Genomic DNA, 15,225 nt, shown 5'->3' on the forward strand with positions numbered 1-15,225 from the left:
CTGCTTGGATCTTCCTGTCCTCAAGAGAGGTTTCTGCACACACACACACACACACACACAAAGTAAGCAATTGCCTTATCTGACCAGGCTGGATTTCAGAAACTGAGCTTTTTAGGCAGTTAATCTACCTTTGTTCAGGGATAGGACCCACCTCCTCTAAATGAGCTCCTGTGGCTAAGAAGCCCAGAGATAAAAGTTTGGGTGGAACACAGGTCTGTGTGTATGTTAGGAAGGGACCAACAACATCATCCTATCCAGCAAGTCACAACTCAAATCATGGACAGTTCTTTACTCTTTTCCTCTGCTACTTCTCAGGCACTTTGCAGCAAGTCACCCCCACCTCCTTTCCCCAGTTACAAGTTCCCAGATCCCCCTGTCTTGGATTTTCTGAGGTGCTGTTATTCAGAGCAATGATCAAATTCTACCTGTTAAAACATGATGGATTAGAGAAAAAAACAGCCCACCAGGAACCTGAAAAACCAGCGTTCATCTCCATGACCACGGCTTGAACTCTCTTTCCAACTTAACGATAATAGGTTCTGTCTTAGAAACTGCTATGTAATTTGATGTATGGGGGTCATTTGGCTCTGGAAGAGGCATGGAAGCACAAGCCATAAAATCCTGCCAGAGTTCCCTGATCTTTGTGTGCTGCTGTTGTTGATATTTGTTACTTGGTCTATTTACCTGCTTCAGAAACACCAAGTAAAGGATAACACTAAAGTCTGGGAATGTAGCTCAGTGGTAGAGCACTTGCCTATCTTGCAAGAGTCCCTGATTTCCAACACTACCAGGAAAGAAAAGAAAAGAAAAGGTGAGGAGTAACAACAATCTGAAAAGCAAGTGAAAACCTTAACCCTTTTTAATTTAGTTTGCAGAAATGAAATCGACATTTACTCTTTGTTTTCAACCTTTACATGCTTAACCTCTAGCTCTCACAAGAAAAGTTCCATATGAGTTGCATATATTCACACACATCACACATTCAAAATGTAAGTCCCTCTATTAACATTGTAATGATAATTCTTTAAGAAAATGGTATACACTTCATGCCCCAACTATGTATATTAAATCCCAGAATTATTCAAGTTTTCCAGGGATAGCAGATGTTAACTAGAAAAAATAATTTAATAAGCATCTACCAGTGGATGATTATAATTTTGTTTTAAATAATGGACTCCTTTAGATTTCATTATTAAACCAACAATCTGACCAACATCTGGAAAACAGGCACAATTAATTTTCCAGAACCTCAATTAAAAATTAAAGCATCACTTATCCGGAGTTACTGTGCATAATCATGAGCCCTGGAGTACTGTTATTCTTTTGGAAATAGATAAGCAGGTACAGATACCATGGTGGAAAGCAAATAAAGGATAAAGTAAAATTTAAAACTGAATAGCAATTTACTGTCTTGGTTTCTTGTTCTTTCGCTGAAAACAGTTCCTATTACATTTGACAGTGTTAATGTCTGGCATTATAAAATTTTTTAGATACCAGACTTGTGTAAAAACGTCAGGTCAAGAAATTATTCTAGACACTTGAACAGCAAGATATTAGATAAAACAAAATTAAGTTAATTTTGAACATGCAATGTTTCTAGTGACTTGCTAATCCATTATCAGGGGCCTGCGGCTTACTTAAGCCTTTTCTTCAAGTTGTGCATTGTCTTGTAAAATAACGAAAATACCTTTTAAAAAAATCAAAGAGCATATGACAGCCCCCATAAACTTAAAATATACATTCAACACCAAGATCCCACCAAAGTCCTTCCTATTGTTTGAGGTCTGCAATCACCTTGGACCTCACACAATTCTCCCACAACTCAGCCCCCAAAGTTTCCAACCTAGTAAAGAAGTTGGAGATTTGCCAGCCAGGAAACTTTGCTTTGTACCCCCCAAGCAAGGATTGGGAGTTAAGGGAGTTTCCTCTGCAAAGATCTGTTTCTGGACAATAACCCCCAGGTGCAGGAGCTGAAGGAGGCTAAATCCAGTGCAGGCAACAAGAGCTATTGTCTCTCTGCAAGGTATGCCCCAATTCGACCTCCTTCCTCAAGATACTGCCCCCTTTTCCACTCCAGTCCCTTTCTTAGTCTGCTTTCACCCCGAGTTTGAACAAGATAGTCGAGAAAGAGCCCCTGCATCCCTTGCCCCCTAGCTCCTTTCCCGACTCAGAAAAGTTGAGGCCGAGATGAGGGGAGAGGGGTGAGTGGGGGCGGGGATGGGAAAGCGGCCTGAACTCAAAGTGTAAGGGTATCAGTCACTGCCGGGAAGGAAGCTCCGGCTTGTGAACTCTTCTTGAACCGAGATTTAAGTCTGCAGCTATAAATCACCGAGACGTAAACTCCGCCATTCAGCGCTCAGAGCGGCCGGTTGAGCCCCTGCTTACCTTAACTTCTGAAGAGCGCCGCGAGCGCAGGCTCGGGCTCCAGCCCCCAGCCCGGCTCCGCTGCCCCGCCGGGTCCCCTCGCGCGGGATGGGCACCGACCCTCAGCATCAGCCGAGACGGCGGGCGGGCTGGAGACCCCAAGGCCTGGACGCCGCCGCACACAGCGTGGTCGCCTTGCTGCTCCGGCACGGCTCGCCCAGGGCGGACTGGGGCGGCTTGGACCCCCCTCCCACCCACCCCACCCGCCCACCCCTCCCCCACAACCCCCGCCCCCTGCCCTTTCTGAGGGCAGCAGCCGCGGCCAGGAGATAAGCGCTAGCGCAGCGCCGGGCTCTGCCTGGGCTAGTGGCACCGACTTGGGTATGTTTCTTATGAATATTACACGCGGAGCAACGTCTGGTCGGGGGTGCGGTGGGGGTGCTGGGGGCGGGCGGGAGGGAAGACCAAGGCGGCAGGGGAAGCGCGGGCCGGCGTGGGGGATGGGGCTGAGGCGAGGGGAGGGATAGGAGCGAGAGGGAGCTCGGCGGCGGGAGGAGGGCAGCCTCCCCCCACCCCTCCCTCTCCTCGCTCCTAGGCGTCACTAAAGTCTAGGAAAATTATGCTAATGAGGACGAACGGCTCTCACAAAGGGGCTCTCTTGCTGGGCTCTATTTCTTAGGAATCCGTTTGAGAAACCACACAACCCTCTCCCCTAGTCATTTCCAGTTAGGGGTGAGGGTAAAGGTAAAGAGAGAACCAGAAATGAGTTCCCCCAAGAGTTTGGGAGTTTACTTCACCTGCCACTCCTGATCCAGGCACCCCAAAGCCAATCTTCAGGGTGCTGGGATAGGGCCTTTCTCCAGAGACCTTCTCAAGAGCCAACTGGTCTCTTTGGTGATATTTTTAAGCAGAAACTCTTGGCATTTTGGTAGGCAGGAGGGAAGTGTCCTGGAGGAGAGACACATTTGACCCGGGGTGAAATGAGTGTCTGGGCTCAAGCACAAGAAAGGGTGCCTAGCAGCTCTCCAGTGCCCACTGAATAGTACAGACACGAAGCTCACCTACAGGGAAGACCGATAAAACTCTGATCCCAGCACAAATGGACATGCATGATATGTCTCTCCCCAAAACCCGTGTTAGTAAAGTGGTCTTCCTTTACTGAACTGAGAGCTGAGAAAAGGCACGAGTTTGCCTGGTAATATTGTCATAACTTTAAAAAGGATGATATTCCTCCCAAGTCTTCCCTGAGCTCTATAGGTTCAGAAGCAAACTCTGCAACATGTATGAGTGTGGCAAAAGAGAGAAATGGAGCTTTCCTGCAATTCCAAGGCGTCAATGGCCGGGTCCTTCTCAAAGGAAGGTGTTAAAAATATAAGTAGTATGTTTAAACTGTCAGGGAGCCAAAGTGTCACCTTAGAGCAAAAACAAAGCCAGGGGAAAGGGAGAAATCAAAAAGCACTCTGGGCCAGGGTGGCCTCATGCATACCAATGGTTTTTGTCATTTATGGCCAGGCAAGATTTATGACTCGGAGCCCCAAAGCTGTAAACAGAGCACAAAACAGCAAACACTTGCTCCTTATGGCATATTGCAGTGGCACAACTTGAAAGCTGGAGCTAGCCGCGTAGGAGGTGAGAGTCAGCCGCAAAAATCCGCTCCGCGGCATTTTCTCTTCAAACCCGCCGAGTCGGATAGGGCATTTGAAGAAAGAAGGCGTGGGTCAATAATCAACCCGCACTTTCTCCTCCAAACTGCTGACGCGACTCTCACCGCCCTCTCAGCTAAGCCAGCTGCAGAGAAGGCCGGCTCTCTGTGAGAACCTGCCCCGGGAGGGGACGGGATGGGCCGAGAGGGCCGAGGGGACTGAGGGCGCCCAAGCAGAGGCTGGGGCTCCTAGAGCCCATACCTTCTCAGGACGCCAAGACCAAGCCGGGCAAACCACGGAGACTGGACCTGAGGAAAGGCAGGAGCCCGGGAGATCTGGGATGGGAACTCAGCTCGGATCAGGGCCTCCACCCGCCCTTGACTAGGTGGCTTCTGAGTCACAGGCCCGGCAGGCAGAAGTGGGGCTCTGACTTAAAGACTAAGGTCTGGCACCCCGGCAGGCGGGCCTCATTCTTCTCTTCTGAAATCCAAAGGATTGGCTTTGGAGCAAGCGCAGGCAAGATGATTGAAAATAATTTATAATGGCTGAAGTTGTTTGTTGGTTTGTTATTGTTTTTTAAAAGAAAATATTTTTGCCTTCAGAAATTACCCGTTGCCGGCTGTGCCCTTTCTAGGCAAATCCCTCAACAATTCACCCGGCTTCTTCAAACTCACCAAGCTTCTCTTTGCTGAGAGGACCCAATGGCTCCTGGAACTCACCTCAAGTCCCCATGGTTCCTAATTTTTCTTCCAGGGGGACTAGAAGAAAACATTTTCTCAGCAGTAGAAGAGTACTTGGAGCAACAAAGGTGCCTGGTGGTACATTTCTACCATGCAAGGCAATATCCTGCATATCTGTGAGAGAGCCTCAGCGGCTCCAAGGCTACCTGTGCAACCAGGGAAGAAGGTGAGGGGTAATTGTGGGCAAGAAGAGGCATTGAAATCTCAGAATGGGGAGAAAAGTCATTGAGGAATTATACTTGCCTGTGAGAGTGAGGCTGGCATTTTGAAGGTAGAAGGGGACCGGCTTTTTAAAATAGCTGATAGTTTAGCTATAATGGAGTGGTTTTAGTTCTTTCCTGGGAGGATAAACCAACCCATGCTCTATAAAAGCAGCTATTGGCTTCTTCTCACTGTGCATGCTTTTATATAGAACCAGCTCAAGAGTCCATCGTTAGATATTTATTCTGTTTGCTGGCATTGAAGCGACAATAAAAAGATGCCTCTAACAAACCTCTATTCCCTTTCTCATTCTTTCTAGCGAAACTATATTATTTATGAGTCTTTAACTGGGTCAAAAATGTGCCAGAACTGGGTCATAAATCATATGAAATGCTGACAAGTAATTGAACAGCAATTAAAGCTTACATTTTATTTCCAAGGGGTGTTTTAGAGCACCAGAAATGGCTTCAGTTAAACAGTTACGGCAGAGACCGGCATAGGGAAGGGTAGAATCAACCCTTCTGTTCTAGGGAAGTAAATTCCACTCAAGTAGGGGAAGTCTGGTTTTATTTTTTTTTAAGGAAATGAGATTAAAAAAAAAAAGTAAAAGAGGCAAATCCAATTCCTAACTCCTCACAGGCACCTTTTTTCCTGCTCCATGGAACAGAGGAAAGTGGAATTTCTTCCACCTTTTCAAGGAGTTTTCACTCTTCCCAGGAGTGTGGGGTCCCCAAAGCCCAATTAGCTCAGGCTTTCCCTGTAATTTGGATGCACAGTTTAACTCTCATCTTCCTCCATCCTGGCAACCACTCTGTTTCTGGGGCTCTGAAGCCAGAGATGTCTGCCCCTGCTTCCTGATAACTCTGTCTCTAGACTTTTGTCCCACTCAGGGCACACTGGTCAGTTCTTAAACTCTTCAACCTGGCTTGGGGGTATTCAGGGAGCACCCACACTGAACACACCGATGAAACCCAAACATAGTACTAGCTCCCTTCTGAATGTGAGAATAACCCAGCCTCCAGGCAATCAGCATGCTCACCACCACCCCTAGCCTCTCCAAGGTCTGAGCTGTCTTTTTCCATCCCTCCCAGGCAGACAGTGCTCGCTCCTCGGTGCTCATGGAAACAATGGCGCTCCCTCTGGGTTGGCTCCTTAGGTCCCAGCGTGTGGGGAAGCATGCCCTGCAACCCAGCACTGAACAAAGTGGCTGGAAGCATCATCAATAAAATGGCAGCGCATCTGTACATTTCCTCCATCGATTTTCCTCTTGCATCTGCTCAGGCTTCCCAGGTCAGCCCTAACCCTCCATCCCCACCGGCAAACACTACTGACCTAGGAAATATTTCCCTTCTTCTCTACCCGTCCCCCATGCCTTCCATGAGGTCTTGCCCTCCAGCTCTGTGCTCCGCCACCACGGCCTGCGCCCGCCCGGCACTTCAGGACCCTCCCTCTGCTTGGGGCTGAGCTCCTGGGACTCCAGCCTGGCAGTGGACAAAGCCACCCCCATACTGGAGACTACTGGGCCCACCTAGTAGCTCCCAAGTATTCCTTTCTTTATAACCCTCAATTTTCCAGGGAATTAAACTCAGAGTCTGAGGTACTACTGGGAATCTTTCAAACGGTTTCATTTCCAAAAGAGAAACAAAGGAAGAGAAAGGCTGAGGGTCCTGTCCATAATCCAGGGTCTCCTCGCCTGACCTTTGTCTCTCACAGCTATAACTCACTCTAGATATGAACAATCAACGGAAATACCTTAAAATAAATTCCATCCTCTCGGTGTAGCCTCCAGTCCCATCAGCTAGCTCTCCTAGAACCGCTCCATGAGCACTGAAAACTGCAACCCGCTGGAAGAGCACTCTCCGGAGAAGGGGAAGGAGAAGGAGGAGGTGGGTACTTGGGGGTGGGGGAAAAGCTCTCTCTCTCTGTAGAGAATCTAGAAAACGTAATCACAGGCGAAGCCTGCCTGGGTCTTCGCTCCAAATGCCACAATAATGTGCTGTATTATGTGCTCACGTGGTCATACGTCAACTTAAATCCTTTTATTTGAAATAGGGAATCACTGAAGGAACTAGGTTTCCAAGCCAAACATTTAGCTTTGGGGGAAGAGAAAAGGGGGACCTTGACCAGTAGTCAGTAAGTGTACTAAGTAGTAGGATGCTGGGGGCCACCCCCACTACATACACACAGACATGCCACACAAGGTGCTTATCTCCACTTATATTTCTTAAAACACACTCCAAACATGAGGGAACAGCAATGCTATCCATATTCTGAGAGTCCACTTAACTTTCCTTATGACCTTCCTACCACCGCAGACAAACTGAATTCAGCACTCCCAAGTCCCCTGTCTCCTCTGGCCCACAGGCCAGAATATGGAAGAGAGAAGTCCGAAAACAACTGGCCTATCATGACCAGTGGAGTTTGTAACACCCACAAAATGTACTATATCTACTTGAGACACGAAAAAAGGCCAATGATTACCTGACAAAATGTTAAAACTTCTTCTCCAAGTCCAGCCAGTTCTGTTCAATGGGCGCCTACTAGCAAAGATATGCTTTGCTTTAAAGCAGTGAGTCAAAGTTTTGAAAAATCTGGAGGACATAATGCCCTGGCCAAATCTGCACTTATACATTTACTCAGTGCATAGCTGAGTGTTACATAAAATTGTTAGAAGAAAAATGTAAGGGGAAATGATCTATATGCCTCTACAAGAGGGATGGGGGGAAAGTACCAACCTTCACTGGGGTCCTTTGTGCTAACCTATAAGACAACTTGTGACCCTCTCTGCAGGAGGGTCTGTCTACCCTCCCCTAACACAACTCCATATCTATCAGCAGAAACTGAACTGAACCAATTCTGTTCTGGAAGAATCTGGTTAAAATAAATAAGCTGCACCCCAGGCTTTACCCCAACTTGTGCCTTTTGCTTGGTGACACTGCCCATTCGTTTCAATACTTCAACCCTTCACAAGCTGTCTAATAATAAGTTTCCCTTTTCTGGTCTTAGTTTCTGAACTTTGAGTGCTCTAAGGCCAGTGAGCTCCTCAAGCTATATTCTTTTGTTCCTTAAGAGTGTGTCTTAAGCTAGTTATCTCTAAGTCTTAGGACTCAATTGTAGCAGCTGCAGAATGCTCCCTTTCCTTCCTTCCTTGAAAGGGAACAGGAGTCTGATGAGAATATAACACCCTAGTAAGGGGGCCTGGTCATGGGGGTGTCCAAATCAGGCAGGCAATAAAAGACCTAAGCCCTTAGAAGCAAGCCCTGGACAAAGCTGGTGGCAGTGTTGCCATAAGGTTCTGTTTGTGGTATAGCTGGAAGAGGACCTCTATGTGACCTTTCCCACATCTGACCTAAATCAGAAGCTGAAAAGTCAGAACCCAAAGTGAAAACTTGCCTCTCTCAGATTTGGGAGATGGGGAACAGGATCATGGTTGGTTTCCAAATGAATTCTCCTGTCCCCCAAGGACTTAGTCCATTCATTCTTGTGCCTCTTGCACCTTATGAACCTCCATTCATTCACATTGAACACTCTACCCTAGAAAGAACTTGGAAGTATTGCCCACTTGCTGACAACTTCCCCCACCTCAGTTTCTATAGAAGCATCTACCCACAGATGAAAAGGGGCCCCCTTTAGAACTCTCAGGAGAGTTTTGGACAAATTGAAACTTTTGAGGCCATAAATCAACGCCAGAAGGCACTGGTACTGCTTCAGAGAAATACCTTAATGCCAGCAGGGCCCAGAAGCATCTCAGCTCAATCCTAGAGCCTCTATGCAGTTACCATCCCAGTTAATAATCAAACTGCTGTTTAAAAATTAACATGAAGCACTTGAGATGCAGTGATTTGGTAGGATGAGAAGGGAAAAGGAAAGCCAAAGGAACTTAACTTTTGAGGTAAAAATGACACCCCCCACCCCTACAAGACAGATTTTGAGCTGGGCAATTCACAGAAGACCTAACAGCTGAGAGTCTTCCTTCACCACTCTGAATTCTGTTTTCCTGGAGCCAAGCTATAAGCCTTTTAAAAACTCAGCTACCAATCTCCCTCCACTCACCCCACTAGCCTCCAACTTGACCAGGCTGTGATCCAGGCCACCAGCCAAAATAGGAAGAAAGTTGGCTTGGAAGGAGCAGGCAACCAAGGATACAGACCCTTAGTCAATATTTGCAAGGCTGTTAGCAGATTAGCTATATCTATACTCAAATACTGCAATCTGATAACTCTATCAAAACTACACTCAACATTTTTGTTGACTCTATTGGTTTTGCCACTCAGCATCAGGTCTCAGCCCACTGAGTGTGTGTGTGTGTGTATGTGTGTGTGTAGATGATAGATTATTATTTAACATGAGATATTCCCTGTGGTCTCAACTGCAGTATAAATGGGCTCCAAATTCTCTGGATATGTGTATCATGTTATACACATGGCCCCAAACTCTTGCAGCTATTATACCTGCAATTGTTCTGTTGTTTGCAGAAATGCAAATCATGTATACACACCGAGTTGCAAGTTCCTAAAATGTTCCATCTATATTTGATATGAACAGATATACAGTTGCTGAGAAAATATTATTACTATTATTCTGTTGACTTCCTATCTGATAAAATAATAATTTTATCTAGAGCACCATACCACCACTGAATAGCATGTTGCAATTAATTTAACAAGTTGATATCTATCTGGGGAGCAAATTTTAGGGAGCACTTAGACCTAAGGAATAGAAAACAAAATTTCAAAAACTCTTTTAAAATAAGTAATTCCTGAAACAATAAAGCAAATTCATTTGTTCATACCAAGCTTCTGAAAGCTATTCCAGCAGCCCCTCCCCCAAACAGGCACATAATTTATGGATCTTTTACAAGGTAATAAACCACAGTAATTACCTCCCTGCATCCCAAACTAAGAGAACAAATTAAGTCAGAACTTGAAAAGAATTTTAAAGAGTTTTTCCTTGTTCCAAATAGGAAAAGAAAATGCTAGGATTAGAAAGCGATAGTTTTTCCTGTAGGAAGAACCGTGGGTCAGCCCTGATGAAAAGCTGAAAGAGATCCGTTGGCTCCAAAGGCCTACACATTCAAATACAGCTACTTCTCTCATGGATAGGCAAAAGAATCAGTGAAACTGCAAGGCACTGAGACAGGTTTCCTCAACCGAGAGCTGGTATTTCCAAACTCACAGCGCTGGTGCTGGTATTTCCAAACTCACAGCCCCAATGCAGCTGCCTCGGAAGAAAAGGGGAGCAGCCCACGCAGCCGCCGCCGCCGCGCCCATGGCCTCTACTTGCTTTTACCTTGCAGTTCCTCGTGTGGTTTACAGGAAGACACAAACACCCCCTCTGGCTCCCTCCACCCCATCTTTGGCTTCTGCAACCGCTCAACTCCTTCAGCTTATCTGCTGGCTTTAGGGCAGACTCTTTGTCTGCTTGAAGTCCCGTGCAGCTAAAGAGAAGCCAGCTCCCAAACTCCTCCAAAGTTAAATATTGACCAGAATCTCTTTCAACCAGCTGTAATTGCCAGGAGCTGGGAAGGACAATCTCCTCCCAAATGCCTGGTGCAAAGTCCTGCTCTGGGAAGAGTTTTGGCAGAACGCTTACCTCCAAAGATGTTTAAATCTGAACCAGGAATTGCCTCCAACTCCAGGCGCTCAGGGAATCTCCTTTTCCGGTGTCCAGGCGGTCTGTGGACAAATAAACAGCAGAGGGTAAACGGTCGCTGCGAAGAAAGGGAGTCGGAAGATTGGAGTTGGAAATGCGGCCTGCGCGGGCGCCAGGGTGGCCCCGGGGGTGACGCCGACACGGAGGAGTCGCCAGGGCACTCGTCCATGCGACGCGTTCATAGCTCGAAATGTTCCAGTCTACAAATGGCCCGAAGATGGTGATTTATTTCTGTAAAATAAATACATACTCCATCTCCACATCCACACTCTCTCCTTTTTCTTTCTTTTTTGGGAGAGGAGGGAGAAGAAAATGGACAGAGAAGGAAGATAGGTGAAGAGGCTTTGCTGGTCGCATTGGTTCCTCTGGGAGAGCTCCTCAGGCACCCCGACTTGGGGAATGTGAATGCATGCTTTATTTTCTTTTGCTAACAAAGGGAAGCCTTGTCTGGAAGCATTCAATCACAGACTCTCCAGAAACCTCACTAATAGCGTTCATTTCTGTTGGCGCGAAATCAGACCCCAGCTCAGTCCACAAACCAGAGACAGTCTTGGGAGGTTTTGTCCTTAGGTTCATTCAAGTACTAGACCAGCCACTTCTTGGTTCTGGTGGGCTGGCAGGACTACCCAAGCACCCACTTCTCAGAGCCAAACACTTCTGCTGGAAATGGGCAAAGCCAGGGCACTGGGCAGTATTAATATTCCAGTATTAGGGCCTACTCCTGACCTGACCTGCCCTGCCCTGCACAACAGCCACAAGCTGGCTCAACTCTGTAGTACTGCTTCAACCTCATTGGTAACAATATTTGCAACTCTCTTACACTTTTACCAGCAATCATGGGTTGTAGAGACCTCAGCCAACTTTCTGGGGTGAGAGTTGCTGGGGAAGGAGCAGAGAATCATCCCAGAGCTCTGGGCTCTGGCTGTGAGAAGTTCTACCCTCTACTAGGACTCTCCGAAGGGCATTTGCTTCTACAGCCCTAACCCTGAATCCATTCCTCTTTAATCCAGACTTAAATAACTTCCCACATTGCAGCTTGGTTAAAATTCGTCCTCCACTGTCTCCTACATCCATGTAATCCTGCTGAGAGCACTGAGAGGGATTACCAAATAGCAGACAAGCCTCCTGACCCCTGGCTTCACAGCCCACTAGCATGCTGAACAAGTAGCAGCAAACTGGCAGCTGCCTTCTGCCACTACTAGACTCACAGCCTTTACTCTTAGTCTGGTACTTGGGACTCAGAAACCATGCTGGGCCCCTTTCTCTTGTTCAAACTCTCACTGTTGCCCTCATTGGGACTTCCCTTGTCCTTAGGGCTCCTGTATGACCCTGGGCAGGGTGGAGTTCAGCCATCTTGCACTTTGCCACTCAACTTCACCCCAGAAAGAGATACGCTATGCCACAACTTACCACCACCACCCTGCTCCAGGCTTAGGAGTATTACAATTATTATTATTACTGCTATTTCCTTATCCCCAAGTCTGATATTCATGGCTGTTGTTCCCCATAAATCTTTTAGACTAATAAGTCACAGAAAGATGTTGCCTAGGTCTCTTGCTCTACAATGGCTGCCACCACTGCTGTGGCCCCTCTCTACGTTTTTGGCGTTGGCTTGCTCCCTAGCTTGCCCAGCGCGGGTGATTTATGAACGCCGGGAAAATTGAACAAAGCCGCGCGCCCGTCCTGTGGTATCTCTGCAGCCTTCCCCAGCGTGAATCAGAACATTACCAACTGTCTGCGCATTCTTCCCACTTCATCACGAAAGCCAGGATGTGACCGCAAAAAGCACAAGCCCGAACTCACGTTTCACCAGACGCAGTGTGCTCCCTGGACCCGCAGAAACCCTGAAGAAAAGAAAAGCCCCAGAACCCAGCAAGGGCCTGCCAGCTCTGGTTCTCCACGCTGAAGGGTTCTTTCCTGCCTTCCTGAAGGAGTTAAAAACCTTTGGAGATAAATTTGAGAGTTATGTATTTAAAAATCAAATAGGAAGTTGGAGTCTCACTTCTGAGAGATTCATTCCTAGTGAGGCCCTGACGACTCGGATCCATTCCTGATGATCTGCATTAATTATTTAATGAGTCACGTGATCTCAAAGATTACAATTTCAATATCTCCCTGGAACAGGCGCTACACCTTTATCAGCTGCAGCCAGGATCCTTGTTTGGCTTTTTTGCTCCCCAGGCTTCAGGAGTGCATTCACCCTTGCCCTGATCCAGCAAGTGACTGCCGAGGAAGTAACAAGGGAGAAAACGAAATTGGTTATTCTGCATTGTAGACAGTGGGGAACCCACTGCTCTCTCTGGCACCCTGACATCCGTCACATCCTGAATCCAGCAGTCAACCACCTGTCTGATCACCAAGAGTAGGGCAGTTTGGTTACATAATATACCAGGGCAGCTTTGATAGTGCATCAGGCAAGAACTTACCTTCTTCCAGGCTATACACACCTGTGGCCTTGCACATCAAGTATAAGCCTAAATGTATACCTTCCATTCCTGGAAGAATAACCTCAGCAGAGGGGAAAATGCCTGTACTTACTCTCATCTTCCGTGAGAGCAAAGGCTCTACTCAACCTACCCACTCATTTACACAAGGAACATCAGGATGGGAGATTATTCAGCTGCCTCAGTTTCCTCATTTGTGTAAATTGAAAAGATTGATCAAAAATGGTCTCCAGGTCTCTTTCAATTCGAGATCTCTTTCATCTTCAAAAATCAATCCTAGAGAGAAAGGGGCTGCTTCATAAGTCTGGAACTTTCAGAAGAAGGATGCCAAGAGTTCCAAGCCAGAAGCTGCAGACTAGATTTCCTGACAGCCCCAGCCACCTCCCTGATGCTACCAAGGAGATAAACCACACATCTTCTCCTCCTTCTGTTGTTTCCAGCCCATACTCTTTGAGGTACAAAGCATTTTTTCTCCAGTGTGTAATATAGAGAAGGGTTGCCAGGAACAGCACTTGGAAAAGGTTGAACCTATGTTCTTCAACATAGGAGTGTGCCTAGGTATGTAGAGACCAAGCCTGGCTGAGGGTGGCCTATTTCGTACACAGAACCTATGCATTTGAATGGGGAGCTTCAGATTTCTATTGCATTTGTTCTTTGGGATTTTTCTTTCCTTCCATTTTAAAGAGTCCCTGATCTATTTCTGTGTTGGAACTGTTAGAAAATAGCCATCAGTGACAAGAACAACAGATTTGGAAGCTCAGGGGAACAGGTGGATGCAGGAGAGATGATGATACCCACCCTGTGGGGAGAAGGGTGAGAAGTGGGGGGAAAGGGGCACCTTGGGACAGGTGGATATAAAGGCAGAGACACTGTGGTAGGCCTGTCCCCATATATCTAGGTAATCTTCCCAAGAGCTCCATCCTGGGTATTAAGTACTCTACTATGCCTGTCACAGTTGAATTCCTGCTGTAATAAAACACCGGGTATATCGTAGATTTCAGCAAAATCAGGGAAGAAAGCCTGCAAAGTGCCATTTTTCTACAAGGGGGAGAGTGTTAAGTACTTAATTCAAACTGTGACCATTAAAGTGTCTCCTATCCTATTTAGGTTGATTTCAGATGTTGACAAAACTTTTATCTCCAAAGTCATGCACAACTTGGCTCTGTGACTAAAGCAGATGAGTGTGTATTGAAGGGAGGGAGGGAGGAAAAGGGAGGGAACAGGAGAGCATGTGTAAGGGTCATTTTGTTAGGAGAATTATAGAGCTTACACAAAATACTGTCTTTAAAGGTCAAGGGTTTGAGGGGCTAGCATGGTTTGCCTTTAAAAAAGACAATTAATGAGATAGAAAATTTGTCCTCTCAGTGAACTCTTATGGTTGCCCTAGCAAAGGGCAGACAATGCAGGATTTTGAAACACAAAGTGAGATTTTTCCAAGCTGTTATAACAAGCTTCTTTTAAGGCCAAACCTGAAGCAGACAAAACAGTGCAAAGAAATGGCATAATCATTTGGATTACTTCCGATGATTTTGGTTTTATAAACCTCACCAATACCTTAATAATCAATACATTTTGGGCAAAAGTGCCACTTTGTCCTGGAATATCAGAAAAATTATCTCAGTCCTCTCTTCCTTTTCTGGATATAAAAGCAAATGAAAGAAAGACATCCATTTTACCTCTATATCCAACATGGAGCTAAATTATCCAAACCCTTCCTCCCCACAAAGGAAATATAAGTATTTACCTTAAATGATGATAATCTGCCATTTGAGGTTTTGCAGCTTGACACTCAATTTCCACCAAGAGTTTAGGTTTTTTTTTTTTTTTTTTTTTTTTTTTTAGCAGACAACCAAGATGCTGTATCTTTGCCTGAGACCACATTATTTGCAAGAAGATCCCTCTCTCCTTCACAGACTTTTCCCAGAGAATGCCTTTCAGAATTGCTGTTGAATTACAAAGAAGTATTTATTGTATGAGGTGATTAATGATTCCTGGGAAAATTGCTATTTTCAGCGTGATTTAATTTCGTTTTACAAGTGCGTGTAGTAGGGGGAGGGTTAATAAGTTTCAGCAGCAGTTGCACTGCTTCCAGAAAAGCCTGGCACCCGTTCACGCCTTATAAAATGCACTTTATGCCAGTTTTCTTTTTTTTCTGACATGGTGTATTTGTTTGCCCCTGAA

At 46.2% G+C, this 15,225-nt stretch overlaps 1 protein-coding gene and 1 long non-coding RNA gene across 8 annotated transcripts in view; one reads left to right on the forward strand and one right to left on the reverse strand.

Moving 5' to 3' along the window:
- The window catches only part of Hoxa3 (homeobox A3), a 44,539-nt gene that overhangs the window by 4,299 nt on the left and 25,015 nt on the right, over positions 1–15,225 (reverse strand). For 2 of the 6 annotated variants that reach the window (XM_058573168.1, XM_058573169.1), the window contains exon 3: positions 10,541–14,987. The gene's annotated coding sequence lies outside the window, so the exon portion shown is untranslated. The other 4 variants (XM_046426066.2, XM_046426067.2, XM_046426069.2 and 1 more) reach the window with 4 other exon arrangements.
- LOC124080215 (uncharacterized) lies at positions 2,643–5,239 on the forward strand. Of its 2 annotated transcripts, none has more exons than XR_009225098.1 (2): positions 2,643–2,745; positions 4,610–5,239. It is a non-coding gene; the product is annotated as an uncharacterized LOC124080215 (long non-coding RNA). The 2 variants fall into 2 exon arrangements; XR_006847630.2 differs by lacking the exon at positions 2,643–2,745 and adding an exon at positions 2,946–3,993.

The sequence above is a fragment of the Marmota monax genome, unplaced genomic scaffold, assembly GCF_021218885.2.
Source record: "Marmota monax isolate L192 unplaced genomic scaffold, Marmota_monax_Labrador192_F-V1.1 WCK01_AAM20220418_F8-fsc00133, whole genome shotgun sequence".
Classification (NCBI taxonomy): Eukaryota; Metazoa; Chordata; class Mammalia; order Rodentia; family Sciuridae; genus Marmota; species Marmota monax.